Below are 18888 nucleotides of genomic sequence, written 5' to 3' on the forward strand. Positions count from 1 at the left end.
TTGGCCTGCAGTGTGGCAAGACCTGGGGACTCTTGGGCCCAGAGTCAGTGACATAGCCACAGAGGACTAGAGTGGAGAGTGAAGTGTCCAGCTTATAAGAAGAGAGGGCATATGCACAAGAACACCCACACTTGCAGATAATACCTACTTGACCTGACTTCAATGACTGGATGATCAGAGTTCAACCAGAAGAAGAAAGAAGAGGAAAAAAAGAGTAATCTGATACAATTTGATGAACTTGACCTACATCTATGGATGCAGTAGCTCAAAAGAGGGAACAAATCTTTACAACAAGGATCATTCCCACCCCCTCCATACACAGAGTAGACATGGATGGGCAACTTGGATATTGGCTACCCAAATTGGGGGTGGTATACAAAGGCAATAAGTGACTGGCTTACAAGCTGTCAAGAGGAAACCTAGATTCAGAGGGCCTGGAGGAAGGTAGAATCTCCACTGAGTAGTAGGCAATCTGTCTTGGTGGGGCTGATGAAATGAAAAGTGGATGGGTCTCTTGTGATACAATAGTGAATAATTGTTATCAGGACTGCTTGTGAGGGTTGGAATTGTAAAGGTAGACGTTTTGTAGCAAGGAAGAGAGTGATTAAATTTGCAGTCTAGGAGTGGAGGTCCCTGGGACCATCAAGAGAGAAAAGCGGAGAGTGGGACCCTACCCAGAAAAGTAGTGATGCCTGAGATGGAGGCAGAGACGATGAAGTGGAAAGATGGAGCTGTTGGGGACTTTAGACACAGAGAGGGAGAGGGGCTGTGTGCTCATGACCTGGGGGCAGGCTTGTAGTGTATACCTTTTGGTTGGTTGATGATGCATGGAGGGGATTGTAACCATAACAATGAAATTATATATGATAGGATGAATATAAAACTATCACATAATTCACAATAAAACATTAAAATAAAAATAAAAACAGATGTGATTTTGAAGACTAAGGTAAACTTGACTCTAGCCATAATATTTGTAATTTATAGTCAAGAATTTTCAACTTCATGTATTTGTTGGCTACCTGGATGTCTTCCTTGGAGAATTGTCTGTTCATGTCTTCTGTTCGTTTTTTAATTGGATTGTTTGTCATTTTATGTAGGGGTGTCTTACTTTTCTGTTAATTTTAGAGATAAGTCACTTGTCTGACATGTCAATGCAAACATTTTTCCCCAATCGTTGGACTCTTTTTATTCTTTTGGTAAAATATTTTTATACACATAAGTGTTTGATTTTTAGGAGGTCCCAATTATCTCTTAAGAAGTTCTGGTAGCATAGTAGTTACAAGTTGGACAGCTAACCTCAAGGTCAGCAGTTTGAAACTACCAACCATTCCACCGGAGAAAGATGAAGCTTTCTGCTCCTGTAAAGATTTACAGCCTCGGAAACCCTATGTAGGCTCAGTATGAGTCAGAACCAACTCCACAGCACATCACCGCCAGTCATCTAATGTGTCTTCTATTGTTTGTGTGTTTTTAGTTATGTTTGACAGTCAAAGTAAGCCATGCATTAGAAACCTTAAAATGTTCTGTATTTTTCCATTGATGCTCTCTATTGTTCTAGGATTTACATTTAGCTCTTCAATCCACAATGAGTTTGTCTTTGTATATGGTGTGAGATATGGATCTTAGTTCATTCTTCTACAAATGGATTTCCATTTCTGCCAGCACTATTTGTTTTGGTTTTAAGCTTTTTATTGTGACTTGAGTGAAGATTTACAGACAAGATAGTCAGTTTTACATTCATGAACCACACACTTTGATTCATTTCAGTGATCACAGTGCCCGCCATGTAACAACAATTGTCCCAATTACTCCCAGTGGTTATCCAGTTTTGTCAGTATCATTGAAGAGACAGTCTCTTCCCCACTTAATGTGCTTTGGACATTTGCCAAAGATCAGCTAACTATATGTGGATGGATTGACTTCTGGGTTCTCAATTTTGTTCCATTATTCTGTGCATGTTTCATTGTGAAAGTACCAGGCTGTTTTGACCACTGTGTCTGTGTAATACATTTTGAGATCATGGATCGAACAGGCCTCCAACTTTGCTCTTCTTCTTAAGCAGTGTGCTTTGCTTATCCAAGGTATCTTTCCTTTCCATATAAAGATAGTGATAATTTTTTCTATCTCTTTAAAGAATGATGTTGGACTCTGGGTTGGGATTGCATTATAGCTACAGATTGCTTTGGGTAATGTTGACATTTTCATAATGCTAAGTTTTCCTATGATCTCAATATTCTTCAGCTTCTGCCTGAAATTGCATATGAGCTATTGATGGTCAGTTCCCCAGTCTGCCCCAGGCCCTGTTTTGACTGAATATATGGAGATTTACCACCGTCTCTTTCCACAGATGGAGTAATTTGATTTCTGTGTATTCCACCTGGTGAGGCCCATGTGTATAGTCATCTTTTATGTTGTTTATGGAAGCAGCAGTCAAGAAATCAAACGACATACTGCATTACAAAAAGCTGCTGCACAAGATCTCTTTAAAAGTGTTAAAGAGCAAAAATGTCCATTTGAGGAGAAAGATGTGTCTGACCCAAGCCATGATATTTTCAATAACCTCATATTCATGTGAAAGCTGGACAATGAATAAGGATGACTGTAGAAGAATTGATGCTTTTGAGTTAATGGTGTTGCAGGAGAATGTTAAAAGTGCCATGGGCTGCCAAAAGAACCAATGGATCTGTTTTGAAAGAGGTACAGCCAGAATGCTCCTTGGAAGCCAGGATGGCCAGACTTTGCGTCTCATACTTTGGACACATTATCAGGAGGGACCTGTTCCTGGAGAAGAATATCTTGTTTGGTAAAGTGGAGAATTGGAGAAAAAGAGGAATATCACCAATGAGATTGGCATATAATGGCAGAAGCAATGGGTTCAAGCATAGCAATGATTGTGAGGTTGACACAGGATTGTGCAGTGTTTCATTCTGTTGTGCTTTGGGTCACTATGAGTCAGTATCAACTCGATGGAACCTACCAACAACAACTGCAAGTCTCCCTATCTATGAGCATGGAATATGCTTCCATTTTTGTAAATCTCTTTTGGGTTTCTTTTAGTAGTATTTTGTAGTTTTCCTTGTATAGGTCTTTTGTTTCTCTGGTTAGATTTAGTCCTAATTATTTCATCTTTTGAGTGACAGTTGTAAATGGCATTGCTGTCCTGACTTTCTTTTCAGACCTTTCTTAATTGGTGTATAGGAATCCAACTGATCTTTGTATATTGATCTTGTACCCTGCCACTTTGCTGAATCTTTCAATGAGTTCCAATTATTTTCTTGTTGAATCTTTGGGATTTTTCTCTAAGTAGTATCATGTTATCTGCAAATAGAGAAAATTTTACTTCTTTTTTGCCAATTTGGATGTCTTTAACATCCCTTTGTTTCCTTATAGTTCTGGTTAAGACTTCCAACAAAATATTAAATGTGAATGGTGATAAAGCGCATCCTTGTCTCATTTCTGTTTGCAAAGGGAATGCTTTCAGTTTCTCCACATTAAGGGTAATGTTGGCTCTCGTAAGTTGTATATATGCTCCTAATTATACTGAGGAATTTCCCTTCAATTTCTATTTCTTATTGTTTTTATCAGGAATGGATGTTGGATTTTGTCAAATACCTTTTCTATTTCACATGATATGATCATGTGATTCTTTTCCTTTGTTTTATTTATATGGTCGATTACACCGATTGTTTTTCTAATATTGAACCATCCTTACATCCCTGAAATTAATCCCACTTGGTCATGATATATTATTTTTCGATATGTTGTTGAATTTTATTGGCTAGGATTTTGTTGAGAATTTTGGCATCTATGTTCATGAGACATATGGGTCCATTAATTTTCCTTTTTACGGATGTATTTGCCTGGTTTGGGTATGAGAGTTATACCTGCTTCTTAAATTTTTAGGGTGTTTTCCATCCTTGTGTATGGTATGGAATCGTTTCATTAAAATTGGTGTCAACTCTTCTGTGAATGTTTGGTAGGGTTCACCAGCAAAGTTCCCTATGCCTGGAATTTTTTTGTTGGGAGTTTTTATATTCCCTGATAAATCACTTCTTTTGTTACAGGTCTGTTTAAGTTTTCTACTTCACTCTGTGTTAGTTTAGGTTGTTGTTGTTGTGAAGTGCCGTCGAGTCGATTCCTACCCATAGCGACCCTGTCTGTATAGGGTTTCCAAGGAGTAGCTGGTGAGCTTGAACCGCCGACCCGGCAGTTCAAACGACTTTGCAATCTGACACATTAGCCCACGTCGCCACACCAGGACTCCATGCTTTTCTAAATATATTTCTGTTTCTTCTAGATTGTAAAATTTATTGGAATAAAATTCTTCCTGGTGGTGGTGGTTATGTGCTGTGGAGTAATTTCCGACTCATAGCGACCCTGTACAGGGTCCGAGGCTGTAAATCTTTACGGGTGCAGAAAGCCTCATTTTTCTCCCGTGGAATAGCTGGTAGTTTCGAACTGCTGACCTTGCGGTTCACAGCCCGATTAGTAACCACTAGGCTACAAGAGCTCCTTCATAGTATTGTTATTATCCTTTTTGTTTCCATTAGTTCTGTTTTCATGTCACCCATATCATTTCTCAAGGAGAGAAATGGTAGCATAGTGGTTACAAATTTGAGTCAAGCATTTTTTTTATGTTTTCTATTACCTGGAGTCCTGGTGTGGTGCTGTTGGTTAATGCGCTAGACTGCAAAGTACACTTGAACTGGGAGGCCTGTGTTTCAGGTTCACCAGCTGCTCCTTGGATACCCTATACAGGGTCGCTATGGGTCAGAATCCGACTTGACAACACTTAATAACAACAACATTACCTAGTAGCTTTAAGGAGATTGTTATTCAGTTTCCATTAATCCATGTATTCAATTTCCATGTATTTTCTTGGTAATTCCTGGTGTTGATTTCTAATCTGATAGCACTATGATCTGCACCAGGAAGGGAATGTAGCACCTTGGTAGTGTCCATGCTTTGAGTGTACAAGGTCCTGGGTCAATCTCTGGTATTGCCAATTCTACCTTTGTAATCCTAATGTAGCGCTGTAGGATCAGCACTGGAATGCAAACCACAAGGTCAGCAGTTCAAACTCACAAGCTACTTCTTGAAAACCCTATGGTGTTTTCTGGTTATGTGCTGTGGAGTCGGTACCGACTCATAGTTACTCTGAACAGAGTTTCCGAGGCTGTAAATCTTTACAGGAGCAGAAAGCCTTTACAGGGTCATTAATAGTTGGAACTGACTTGATAACACTTAACAACAAAATGATCTGAAAAGATGCATTGTAGTAATTCGATGTTTTAAAATTTATTGTGACTTACTTTGTGGCCTAACATATGGTCTATTCTACAGAATGCTCCAGATACACTTAAAAAGAATGTATATTGTGCTATTGTTGTCTTGAATTCTTTGTATAAATCTATCAGGTCAATTGGTTGTGTTGTTTGGTTCTTATGTGCCTTTGGGAAGTTTATTTCTAGCTGTTATATCCTTTATCGAAAGTGGTATGTTAAAATCTATTATTGTCAAGTTGTCTATTTCTTTCTTAAATTCTACTAGAATTTGATTTATGTATTTTGCGACTCATGCTCATTTTTAATTACCATTAGCTTGGTATATTTTTTCTATCCTTTAATATTTAATTTATTTTTCTTTGTGTGTAAGATGTATTTCTTGTAGACAGCATATTGAATGACTCTTTTCTTATCCATTGTGCTCTCTCTCTTGACTGGTGCATTCAATCCATTAACGTTCAATGTAAATATATCAATAGGTATGAATTGATGGCAGACATTTTGCTGTGATTTTCTGTGGTGCTGCCATTTTCTTTGTTCTGCATCTTATTCTGTGCTGAGTTCATTTGTTACTTTGTTTCCTTGTCAACGTCTTCACTGTTGTTTTAATGTTCATGAGATCTTCCTGGTTTTTCTATTACTTGATTTGATGTGAAGGTTTATTAATTTTCTTTGAAGTTACCTGTTATTTATTCATTTGTTTCCCAGTTTAAAACAGTCTGTTTTATTTGAAATCTACCAGATTTCCTTGCCATTTGAAATTTCTGCAACTGTAATTTTCCCTCATTTGCTTTGCTGTTGTCTTCATTATAAACTGATGTCTCTGTTTCCTTATTTTCAATCTTGAAGGCGTGTTTCACTTTGGCTACTTCTGTATCTGGATTGAATTCTGGACGGTGTCGTTCTGTATGCCAATCTTTGCTGTCTGCTGTTGTTGCTTCTTAATCCAGAGGACTGCCTTTAGTGTGTTTTTGTAAGGTTGCTCGGATTTTTACAAATATAGTCTGCTTATTTCACCCTCGTATTTGAGGGACAGTTTTACTGGGTACATGATTCTTGATTGACTATTTTTTCTTTCAGAGTTTTTGTATATGTCATGCTCTTGGCTTCTTGCTTGCATGGTTCCTGCTGAGAAATCAGTACTTAATCTTATTGGTTCTCCTTTGTAGGCAACTTCACATTTTTCCCAAGCTGCTCGAAGGTTTTTTGTTTTTTCCTTGTCTTAGATTTTGGAGAGTTTGATTATTATATGTCTTGGTGATTTTCTTTTGGGGTCTTTCCTATTTGGAGTTCTTTCAGCTTCGTGCATGCTTCTTGTCTTTCATGATGTTAGGGAAATTTTCTTCCAACCGTTCTTAAATTATTTTTTTCTGTGTTTTCTTTGTCACTTCCTGTTTTGGAATTCCAATCACATGTGTTACTTCTTCCTCTTCATGTTGTCCCACAGAATCTTAGACTTCCTTTGAAATTTTTCATTCTTTATTTCTGATGGTTCTTCTGTCTTAATACTATTGAGAAGTTCATCTTCAAGCTAAATAATCTACTCTTTGCACTTTCAGTGTAATGAACATTTCTGAAATCTTAGTATTAATCTTCTGAATTTCTATTTTCAGGTTTTGCATGATCCCCAGTCCTTTATCTATTTTGTTTAATTGTTCCATTTTTATTTTGACTTTTCTGTCAATTCATTCTCTTGATTCTTTTATCAGGTAGTTCCCGTGTCTTTTTATCTTCAAAAATATTTTTCAACTCTGCCTTGTGGTCATTTGTTTGAGCCACTTTGTCTTGTTTCTCCATGTAAACAGAAATTATCTGCTGCTTATGAGACATTGTGGTGGTGTTATATTTTTATTAAGTTGATGATTGATTGTAGGTTGGTGTATTGTTAGGCACTCACCAACTGTTTCCTGGTGGGTGTGATCAGAGGATGAGCTTGTGTGCTGTTCTCTGATCTCTGTTGATGCAGTTCAATTTACAATGGATTTGGCTGATGTTTGCTCTTGTCAAAACAAGCAAACAACAATGATAAAAAGAAAACAGTAAAGAAAAAGGAGAGACCAGGCAACAACTAGCAAAAGAATATAAAAACCAAAGAGAGAAAAGAGGGAGAGCAAAAGTAAACAAAAATAGAAAAATAAAAGTGAGAAAATAAAAAGAAAGACAAATGCCTTAATGCAATTAGAGAGAAGAACGAATAAAAGGGAAAGAGGCTAGAGAGTAGGTAAAGGAATGAAAATAAAAATTAATTTTAATTAAATCAAGGGGGGATTTAAAAATAGAAAAAGAAAAAAGTAACAGCAGTGGATGGGAAAGCAAGCAGCTGGTGGGTTTGAAGTGCTGACTGAAAGTGAGCAGGCCACAGTGCTTATCCTATAGCACCAGACCAGGACTCCATAGTTATAGTTCTCATCTTTAAAGTGGGGGATATTATCCACTCTTTAAAATACTATCTTTAGCTGAGTGCTTACATGAGCTATCCTCTGCTCTTAATTTGTTTATATACATTTCCATTTTCCCACTGAGAACTTGGGTAATATCATTATCTCTTTTCAATCTAAGTGGTTTGGGCTCTGGGGTTTCCTGGCTAACCATCTCTATCCACTGGTCCTTTCTGTTTATGAAACCAGTGTGTGCCTTTATACTGTACATTAGCTAACCTTGTTCTGACTGGGGTCTTACAAATACAATAAAGTTACAGGTTTCTTGTTGACTTAAAATAATATTTCATTCCTCCTCTTAAATAAAACTTTATGAAATATTTTGGCATGAGTGTCAATGCAATGACAGCTGTGTAAATTAGTTCAGGCACACTGGCATCAGCCACCTCTGGTGTCAAATAACATACAAATCCACTCCACCATTCAACAGTGTCTAGAATCAATGTCAGGTTTCCTCCCTGATCACAGCATTGATTCCCAGATAGTACTGCTCTCTCTCTTTTCCCCAGTTATGGTATAAGTACTAGCCACAAGCTCAGGAGTTCACATGACTCTCCCCACTGCAGACCCAAACCTGCTGACATCGAGTCAATTCAGACTTAAACTAACCCTAGAGGACAAAGTAGAACTGTTCCATGAAGTTGCCAAGGCTGTAATCATTGTAGGAACAGACTTCACATCTTTATCCTGAAGAGGAGCTGATGGCTTCAACCCTTTCAGCTAGCAGCCAAGCACTTAACCAGTGCACCACCGGGACTTCTTTTCTTTCAAATCAGCTGTCAGCACATCTCTACTTCAGATCAGCCTGCTCCTTTGGGATTGATAGCTCATTGAAGTAACTCAGGGAATTGAAGGAGAAGATACCTACCATGCCTGTGATAGCAGCTTGGTATGCATGGTCACCAACTAGTAAGCTCCATCTGAGCCAATGGGATCAGGATTACTCATTGTACTACCAGGGCATGATAGATTACATCATGGTAGTCTCCTGAGTTTTGGTATCAGACTTCCAGGTGGTCGCTCATGGTCTGGTCAGCTTAAGGTGGAGACTGGGTTTTCAGGAATCTAGAACAAGAGGCCAAGTTGTTGTCCACATCTTACAATGACTGTTGCATTAGTAATTATATAATTGGAAAATGAAAGCTGAGAAGCTCCTTACTGGATGTCAACAACTTAACAATTTCTGGAATCAAAATAATTGACTGTAAACTTTATTTTCAACTATTGATATTCTTAATTGATGCAGTCTTATTGGAATCATTTCAGAATAACTTTCTCTTAAAAAGTACCTCAAAAGCACAGATTCTATATTGGTAAGACAAAGAATGAAATGGTTCTCAAGTCTGCACACCTTAACTAATTTCTTTCAATTAAATATTAAGTTACAATCTACAGGGATACTTCTTTCTTCATATTCACATCATTTCCTCTTATATTCAAGTGACTCTATTTGTCAATTTTTTGAAACAGTCACAATTTGCAGAGAACATTGTTTCCAGAAACCATCTGGTAATTAGTTACCAACCGTAAGATCCTCCCCTCATGGATAGATTAGTATACATTTCCTATAAACAATGGCCCTCCCCTCTTTGGGGACACCCTCCTCACCCCACTCAGGATCTAGCACTCTCTTCATTACACAGGTACCATCCTCATCCTGTTTGGTCTCTAATTCTCCACACAACAGACACTCTTCAGTATGGAAATCCCTTCTTGTTCTAGCCATGTTCTGACAAACACAAGTCAACCCTCCTACGTGGACACCCTCTTTACTCTGTTTGGGCTCTGATGGTCCACTTTAGACCATAGTGGAAACCCTTCCCTGTTGGCGTACATATTTTGTTTGCTCCACATAATGGATTTAGACAACTGCCTATCTGTCAGTGAAGGTGCTCTGGTAGCACAGTGGTTATGAATCATGCTGCTAATCTCAAGGTCAGCAGTTCAAAACTATAGCTGTTCCTCAGGAGAGAAATGAAGCTTTCTGCTCCTGTAAAGATTTATAGCCTCAGAACCCTAAGCATGGTTGATATGAATCAGAACCAACTCCATGGCACATAACCACCACCACCACCATCTGTCAATGTGTTGTGTTGTGGTGGTTTGTATGTTGCTAAGATGCTGGAATCTATATTTCAAATGCTATCAGGGTCACCCATGGGCCACATGTTTTAGTGGAACTTCCAGTCTAAGACATAGTAGGGAGAAAGTCCTGGAGATCTATTTCAGAAAATTAGCCAACAATAATTATATGGATCACAACAGACTTGGGTCATAATAGTACTGGAAAATGAGCCCCTATGTTGGAAATCGCTGAATGTACTCAGTAACAAGATCAATGGACTCCAACACACCAACAACTTTGAAGTTGGTGTAAGACCAAGTATTCTTGCCTTCTGTTGTCCCTGAGATTGCCATGAATCACAGACAGCTCTGTGGTAACTCACAACTACAACAATGACATTGTGACTTTAGTGTTCAGAAAGGACAGTGCAACAAAGACCAAGAAAGGTAATAAGATCCAGTGAAATCTACTTTAACTCAGGCTATCCAGAATTTTTTAATGAACTAGGATTTTTTTCATTTGGATCATATATAGGTAGGTCATGAACCCAAACACATTGATTTGATAGAACTTTCTGTTCTTTGCTTTAATCTCAAGATTTATATTACATGTTTTTAATTACTTAGGAAACAGAAATCACTGTTCAACATTAACCTTGTATTCCCAGATATCCAGGAGATGGAGTCTTGTGCCAAAGTAGAAATTTCTCATGAGGTTAGTGATAAGGAGAAAAGGGCATGAAACAGGAAAAATGGAGTAATGGAATGTTGTGTTTTGGGGGTACAGAAAGTAGTAAAAAGTGGTTGTTGTTAAGTGCTGGCGAGTCGATTCCAACCCATAGCAACCCTGTTTCTGAGGAGCAGCTAGTGCGCTTGAACCAATGACCTTGCAGTTCAAATGGCTTTGCAGTCTGGAGCATTAACCTACAGTGCCACCCAGGAGTGGTAGGCAGGAAAAAAAAATTTAGAAATTCCAGGAAAAATAACAGCAAAAAAATAGCTACTGTACTTTTTCTATGTCTGTGTATGGTTTCAAATAAAGAAATGCATACACACATAATATATAGCAGGACAAAATTGTGCAAAACTAGTTCCAACTGAGAGCACCCATACATATACCTCATGTGACTCATACATTTCCATCAGTGAAGCTCAGCCTCATTCAGTCCTGTTTAGTAGTTCAATAATTACGCTTATGACTGCATTTGTATAATACAGGTAAAGTCACGGTCTAAGATGCATGAGTTGAGCTTGGTAGTAGCCAGGTAATCAGAAAATAAACAATTGAAACATTGTATTTGTTCTGTCTGAGAGTGGAAGAGTTCCTTGTAGCTGGTGTGTGTCCAGGAAAGCCACTCTGGAGACTTGGCCAGAGGACTCTGTGTGGGGATGACACACCCTGAACATGAGCTGGCTCTGTGGGGAGTGGAGGTCATTGCCTGCATGCACCTGGATTCTGCACGCTGATCCCATGAAGCCAGGTTAGGGCAGCTGGTCGTACCCATCTTATCCAAACAAGGGATACAGATTTCTGCGCCCATAACTCTCACTCCCATACCCCAGTGTCCATGGGAGATCAGTGGCCAAGCAGACAGTGCGGAGGGCGTCTGGCTACTGCACGCTGGCCTTGCCCACCTGGTTGACCTCTGCAGTTCAGTGTGCACAGAGCTGCACACATCCTGGACTGGGCCCAGTCACACTGGCCACTTCCAGGGTGGAAAATGTGATTGCTTCCTGCCAAATAAATCTTGCCAGGAGAGTGGCTGCTAATTAGAAACTCCAGGGTAGGCTTGTGAGGATCTGCTGTAGGTAAGCAACTCCATTTGTCAGTTGGCACCAAGGAGGCAAAAATTGGGATTGTGTACTTATGAAGATAATGTATTGGGGGCTGTGACACTTGAAAAAAAAAATGTGTATAATATGTTATTTGGGTAAAAATATGGTATTTGAATCTAACTCATAAGTAAAGTGCTATGGGCCATAATGGTTTGTATGAAGACAGAATGCATTTGATTATGATGCTGGTGACAATCTCCCAGTAGCCCAGAAAGAGTAAGGCATTCTGTAACATGTAATGTTCCGAGTTTGAACCACCGACCTTGTGGTTCAAAATGACTTTCTGTTGCAGTGTGTACCTTACAGAGATCTACACCATGACTCTGGGGGATTCTAGCACACTACACAACCCTTTGTTGCACAATATTTATATATTTATAAAAATAAAAAGTCTGTTTCCACTTTTGACGTCAATCTAAAAACAAGAAAGAAAGAACAAATCTAAATAAATAAATTCTTGGTTTGGTCGGAAGACAGACTGAAAATGTAAAAAACCTAATAAAGAAGGACTTCTGGTATGGTGCTGTAAGATAAGCACCACAAGGTTAGTGGTTCAAACTCACCAGTCACTCCTCGCAAACCCTAGAGTGGGTCGCTATGAGCCGGAACTGACTCCATGGCACTTTACAACAACAGTAAAGGAGAGGCTTATACAACTGAAGGGGGAGTGGAAGTAGGGAAGAAAGAAAAAGGAACTCACAGAACAATGATAAATGGAGAAAATTCTGAAGTAGTCAAAGATTTCATTTTACTTGGACCCCACACTCCTGGATCAACACTCCTGGAAGCAGCAACCAAAAAAAAATCATACAAACCCTCTCTCCCCAGCGTTTCCTGTAGCAGCACTCAGCCTCGGTTTTGTCTTATTCCCCTCAAATCGTCACCCCCACTATCTCCCCCTCTGCCTCTTCCCTGTGCCTGCAGCCCTATGAAGAGTGGGAACCCCCTCCCTATCCAGGTACAAGCGGCAGGAGACAGCAGCCTCAACTTTGGGATTATCATGGAAATAATTCGCTGATTGACCCCAAGACCCACCAGGCTCAGCAGCTGTGAGTGTCCCACTCCAGCCCCTGCGCCCACAGCCCACATACTCTGATTTCCCTTCTCTCCGTCCTCTGTGGTCTATAACCCCTTCCCAAGCGCCCCTCGGCAATGCACAGAGGAAAATGAGGTGGTCAGGAGCCTGTGTATCACAGGTCACCACTGAGTGAGGCCTACAGCTCTGCCAGGGAGGAGGAGGAATTAGAGAAGATGGGCAGATCCGAAGGATATTCTGAAGTTTCCAGGATCTTTGGAAAACCAGTAATTGCTTTCCTGTTGGAAAAGGCAATCTCTAGGGAAGCCCAGCTATGGAAGGTTGTTGTTGATGTTGTGAAGTGCTGTCGAGTTGGTTCCTTCCCTGTATAGTGTTTCCGAGGAGCAACTGGTGAGTTTGAACTGCCGACCTTACAGTTCTGTGCCCCAAATGCCTACGAATCAGCTTGTTTCTCCATCCCAGAGAGGAAGCGATTCAGTGGCCAGGCAAACTCTTACCAATTCAGCCTGTATCCAGAAATATTTGCTCTGGCTAGCAATCTTCTGGACAGATTGTTAGCTGCTGTAAAGGTCAGTCCGAAGTATTTGAGTTGTATTGCAATCAGCTCTTTTCATCTTAGCTGAAAAGACTATTGAGGAGGATGTGAGAATTCCATTTCTGAAGGTATTGTCAAGAAAGTTTCTGGGTGTTCTTCACCTGTAATTCTGAGAATTAGGATCTTCACACAGCCACACCATTGGATTTCCTCCACATTTCCATGCCACTGCAGTAACAAATGGGCCTCAGTTTTTCTAAAGATTACCCAAATTAAGCCCATCTCAACATTTGGCAGGTCTTACTGAGACCCTCATCCACTGTATGGTCTGCAACCAATTTCTGTAATTTAGAGGATGTACGAGTCAGGCTGCTAACCTCAAGGCCAGCAGTTAGAAACTACCAGCAGTTCTAGAAGAGAAAGATGAGACTTTATGCTCCCTGTGCAGGGTCACTATGAGTCAGAACCGACTCCACGACACACCACCACTATCACCACCACCATGCTTGCTCTGGTCATGGTTAGTTTGGAAATGGAGACATTCACTCCTGAGTTGGCATGCTCTTACAATTGAACTGCTTCAGAAAGCACTGGTAGATAGTTCCCAGTTGCTTTACTGACCAGAGCTTGTGGCACATAGCTTTCTATTCTGCAGGGCATCATGGTGTCCTATGACAAAGGACCTTTCAGATTACATCCCTCCTCTGTCCCATATTTCTCCAAGTACAGCAGCAATCCAGATATGCCTGTCAGAGGTACAGCAGTCGTCTACCATCATATCCCAGCTACCAGCAGGGACAAGTACACCTCTGCTAAAAGTGAAGGAAAGGGATTGAAAGTGCATTAATTCCATAATGGAATTAAATGGCTCTATTATGAAGAGTCGTGATGTGGCTCTATAGAATAAGCACTGGACTGCTAACTATGAGGTCAGTGGTACAAACCCACCAGCCGCTCTTTGGAAACCCTATTCAGCATCAACTTGATAGCACTTAACAAATAGTGAAGCTAAAGCTTTGGAATATGTGGGTTCTGGTGTCACACTGATTTATTAAGGTGCATCCTCCCCTTGTCCACCTTGGCAGCCTGTTGCTTTCATATAGTTTAACAAGTATTGTCTTTAAATGTACACCTAAGGTAGATTACTCTGGGAATTGTTGTTGTTGTTAGGTGTTATCTAATATGTTCCAACTCATAGTGCCCTGATGCATAACAGAAAGAAGCTCTGCATGCCAGCTCCTGCAACAACCTCACAAACATTGTTCGTTACACTTGAGTCCATTGCTGCTGCCACTGTGCCAGACCATCTTGTTGGGAGTCTTCCTCTTTTTTGTTGACTCTCCACTTTGCTAAACATGATGTCATTGTCAGACTGAATTGAAGTGAGCCAGAAAACAATAAAAAGCAGAAAATATCTTATTCACTGTGCAGCTGATTGTAATTCAAATTAATATAAACACTTTATTATTGCTGTTATTATGTGCTGTTGATTTGATTCTGACTCAAAGTTACCCTGTACAGAGTTTTCAAGGAGCCAGCTGGTGGGTTTGAACCACCGATCTTACAGTTGGCAGATCTATTGTTAGTCTACAGCAGCACACCAGAACTCATGTAAACACTTAGAAGACCAAAAACAAGTCTCAAATTTTCAAAAGATCCAAAGTTTAAAAAGTATAAAATGTCTTTACAGTATTTGTCAGTTCCACTATTTGCTCTGCTAAAATGAAATGTTACTTGAACTGTGTAAAAACTTCACATTTAATAAATGTTTCAAAAAGTTCAGAAATTCATAACTAGCAAACCATATCTCTAGCATCATGATTTAATTTTTCTCTTTTGCTTTCTTCCTCACTGAATTCTTAATGAATTTTGTACATGTTGATCTATACACTGGCCTCCACTAAACAAGAAAGCCCCCAAATTACTATTTTTAGCTATTTAATGAACAAATTGAATACAGGACTGTCATGTTTAATCCATGATTCAAATCCAAATTAGTCTCAAAAGTTACATTGAAATTGCCCCTCACAAAAAAGGTCATAATAGAAAAAAACATGCATTACCATGGTGATTTTTTCATGTTAACCGCATATCAACATCTAAGGTCTAGAAAGCAAATTACTGCTTTTATTTTTGTTTATCTTAAAGAGAACCTTATAAGTGATATGCAATTAGGACATACTAGGATTTGTTGAAAGAAGCATTTTTGACATTAGTATAAAGTAATCTGTGACAAAATTAATATGTCCAGCTGCTCATCAAAGAAATATGTATGCAAACTAAAATTAGATTGTGTAACAGATCAGAATTTTCATCCATTTATGTTCAGTGGGAAAGACTGTCTGGATGTTGAGGCAGTACTTTGATTTGAGTCTGTAACATATATTAACTGAATTCAGTACCCAAGTTTATGTTACTAGGATTTTCTTGATAAAAGTTATTCTCTTGCTCTCTGCGCAGTCTAAAGAAAGTATTGCATCCATAATCACATACCATTGTCTCTGGTAGCAATGAAAAGTCCTAAAAAGAAAAAAATAACAAAACAATACAAATCAAATAACACATTGCATTGGGTATATCTACTGAAAACAATGACAACAACAACTTACTGATGAAGACGAAAAACCACAGACTTCAGTATGGGTTACATCTCAATGTAAAGAAAACAAAATCCTTACCACTGGACCAATAAGTGGAGAATAAATTGATACTGTGAGAGACTTCATTTTGCTCGGACATCAACAGTCATGGAAGCAGCAGTCAAGAAGTCGAAAGATGTATTGCACTGTGCAAATCTGCTGCACAAGACCTCTTTAAAGTGTTAAAGAGCAAGGATGTCAGTTTGAGGACTAAGGTATGCGTCACCCTAGCCATGGTATTTTCAAAAACCTCATATACATGTGAAAGCTGGACAGTGAATAAGGATGACCATAGAAGAATTGATACCTTTGAGTTATGGTGTTGGAGGAGAATATTAAAAGTACCATGGACTTCCAAAAGAACAAATGGATCTGTGTTGTAAGTACAGCCAAAGTGCTTCTTGGAAGCTAGGATGGCCAGACTTCATCTGTTATACTTCAGACATATTATCAGGAGGGACTGGTCACTGGAGAAGGATATCATGTTTGGTAAAGTGGAGGGTGGGAGAAAAAAGAGGAAGACCCTCAGAGAGATGGATTGGCACAATGTCAGCGTCAATGACCTGGGTTGGCCCAGGACTGAGCAGTGTTTTGTTCTGTTGTACATAGGGTCACTATCAGTTGATACCAACTTGATAGCACCAACAACAACAACACTGCAAAAGACCTCTTTAAAATATGAAAGAGCAAAGATATCAGTTTGAATACTAAGGTATCCCTGATCAAAACTACTAGAATTTTTTTAGTTGTCTCATGCATGTAAAAATTGGGTAATGAATAAGGAAGACCATAGACACATCAATGCATTTGGATTAAGGTCTTAGAAGAAATATGGCTGTGTAACTCCTTAGTCTGGTAGCGTAGTGGTTACGAATCGGGCTGCGAACCGCAAGGTCAGCAGTTCGAAACTACCAGCTGTTCCATGGGAGAAAGATGAGGCGTTCTGCTCCCATAAAGATTTACAGCCTCGGAAACCCTGTACAGGGTCACTATGAGTCGGAACCGACTCCACGGCACATAACAACAACAACAACAACAACTCCTTAGAAGCAATGACAGTGATACTTAATTTCTAGGACTTTGGACATGTTATGAGGTGGGACTAGTCTCTGGAGAAAGACACCATGCTTGGTAATGTGAAGGGTCCCTTCACATTACCAAGCATGGTGTCTTTCTCCAGACATTATGGTTGGTTTGGTTAGTCAACTTGGCTTGGTTAGGATTCTCAGTGGTTTATCAGTTAAGATGTAGTTGTCATCTCCATGATGAGATCCAATATCAAGTAACTCATGATGTGATCTGATGTGGTCAGCTCTGATCTGATGTAATGATCCTGTGTGTGATAACCCTTTGCTTACATGATGTTAATATGGCCAGATGCAATCTGCAGGACTAGGTTATGTCTTGAGTCAGGCTCTTTTGAGATATAAAAGGAGAGCAAAATGAGCAGAGTTCAGAGGAACCTATTACCATCAAGATAGAAGAGCCTGGAATGAAATGTGTCATTTGAATCTGGGATTCCTGCAGTGTGAAACTCCTAGATCTGGGAAAGATTTATACTAACACACATGGAGATCTTTATGGAATGCTAGACCTACAGGTACTGAAAGGAGACAAGGTCTTTCTCCAGAGCTGGTACTCTGGCTTCAGACTTCTAGGCTTCTAAACTGTGAGAGAATAAATTTCTGTTTGTTAAAGATAATTCTGTTATAGCAGCACTTGATAACTAAGACAGAAACAAAAAGGAAAACCCTCAACAAGATGGACTGACACAATGACTACAAAATTGGCCTAAAACGTAACAACAATTGTGAGGATGGTACAGGACCAGGCAGTGTTTCTTTCTGTTGTACATAGGGTCACTATGAGTCAGAACTGACTTGAAGGAACCAACCAACAACAACAACATTCATGACTTTGGTATCAGGGTTATGCTTGTGTCATAAAATGAAATCAGGAGTATGCGATCTTTATGTATGGAATAATTTGAGTAGAATTAGTGTCCGCTCTTCTCTAAATGTTTGGTAAAAATCACCAATGAAGTTATCTGGGCTAGTGGTCTTTTTTTGTTGGGAGTTTTTTAAAGGATCTGTGCAGTTTCTTATTTTATTATGGCTCTTTTAATTTTTCTGTCTCAGGATCTGTTGGCTTATGTGTGCTAGAAATTTGTCCATTTCATCTAGGGTTTCATATTTGTTGGAGTACAGCTTTTCATAGTATTTTTTTATTATCTTTTCTATTATAGTGGCCTTATTGTGACATTGCCTATTTATTTTTTTAATTCATGCAATTTGCATCTTTTCCCTCTTTCCCTTGTCAATTTGTCAGTGTTTGGTTGATTTTATTAATCCTCTCAAAGGGCCAACTTCTAATCTTAAGTATTTTTTGTTTTTATTTTGTTGTTGTTTTATACTCTAATATTTATTATCTCCTTTCTTCTAGAGGCTGTAGACTTACTTTGCTGTTGTTTTTCTATTGTTGAATATGTTGCATTAAGGTATTCATTTGGTTCTTCTTTTTTTGATGTGTATACATATTGCTATAAATTATCCTCTGAGCACTGCTTTTGCTGTATCCCAAACATTTTGATATGTTGTGTTTTCTTCTACCCAGTACATTTTAAGCAGTGTGTTACTCATTTAACATGTAATTGAGTTTTTCCTTGTTCTTCCTATTGTTGATATCTAATTTCATAGCATTTTGATCTAAGACTATCCTTTGTATTATTATTATTATTATTATTATTATTTTACTTTATTGATGCTTTCTTTGTGATTTAACATATGGCGTATTCTGGAGAATGTTCCATGTGTGCTGGGGAAGAATTTATCTTATGTTGTTGGGTAGGGCATTCTGTATATGTCTATGAGGTGAACTGGTTGATTATGTTGTTTAACTTTTCTTTGTTGAGTTTCTTTCTAGTTGCTCTATCCTTCATTGAAAGCAGTGTATACAAGTCTTGTGATATTATTGTGGAGTTTCTGTTTCTCTCTTCCGTTCTCCTAAAATTTGACTTTTGCAATTCAGGGCTTTTTTACTGGGTTTGTAGATA

At 39.0% G+C, this 18888-nt stretch overlaps 1 pseudogene; it reads left to right on the plus strand.

The window, feature by feature from the left end:
- The first annotated feature begins 8595 nt into the window (after positions 1-8595).
- On the plus strand, positions 8596-14044 carry LOC102810585 (annotated as a pseudogene).
- Positions 14045-18888: the final 4844 nt, after the last annotated feature.

Source organism: Chrysochloris asiatica, unplaced genomic scaffold (genome assembly GCF_000296735.1).
Source record: "Chrysochloris asiatica unplaced genomic scaffold, ChrAsi1.0 scaffold00044, whole genome shotgun sequence".
Classification (NCBI taxonomy): Eukaryota; Metazoa; Chordata; class Mammalia; order Afrosoricida; family Chrysochloridae; genus Chrysochloris; species Chrysochloris asiatica.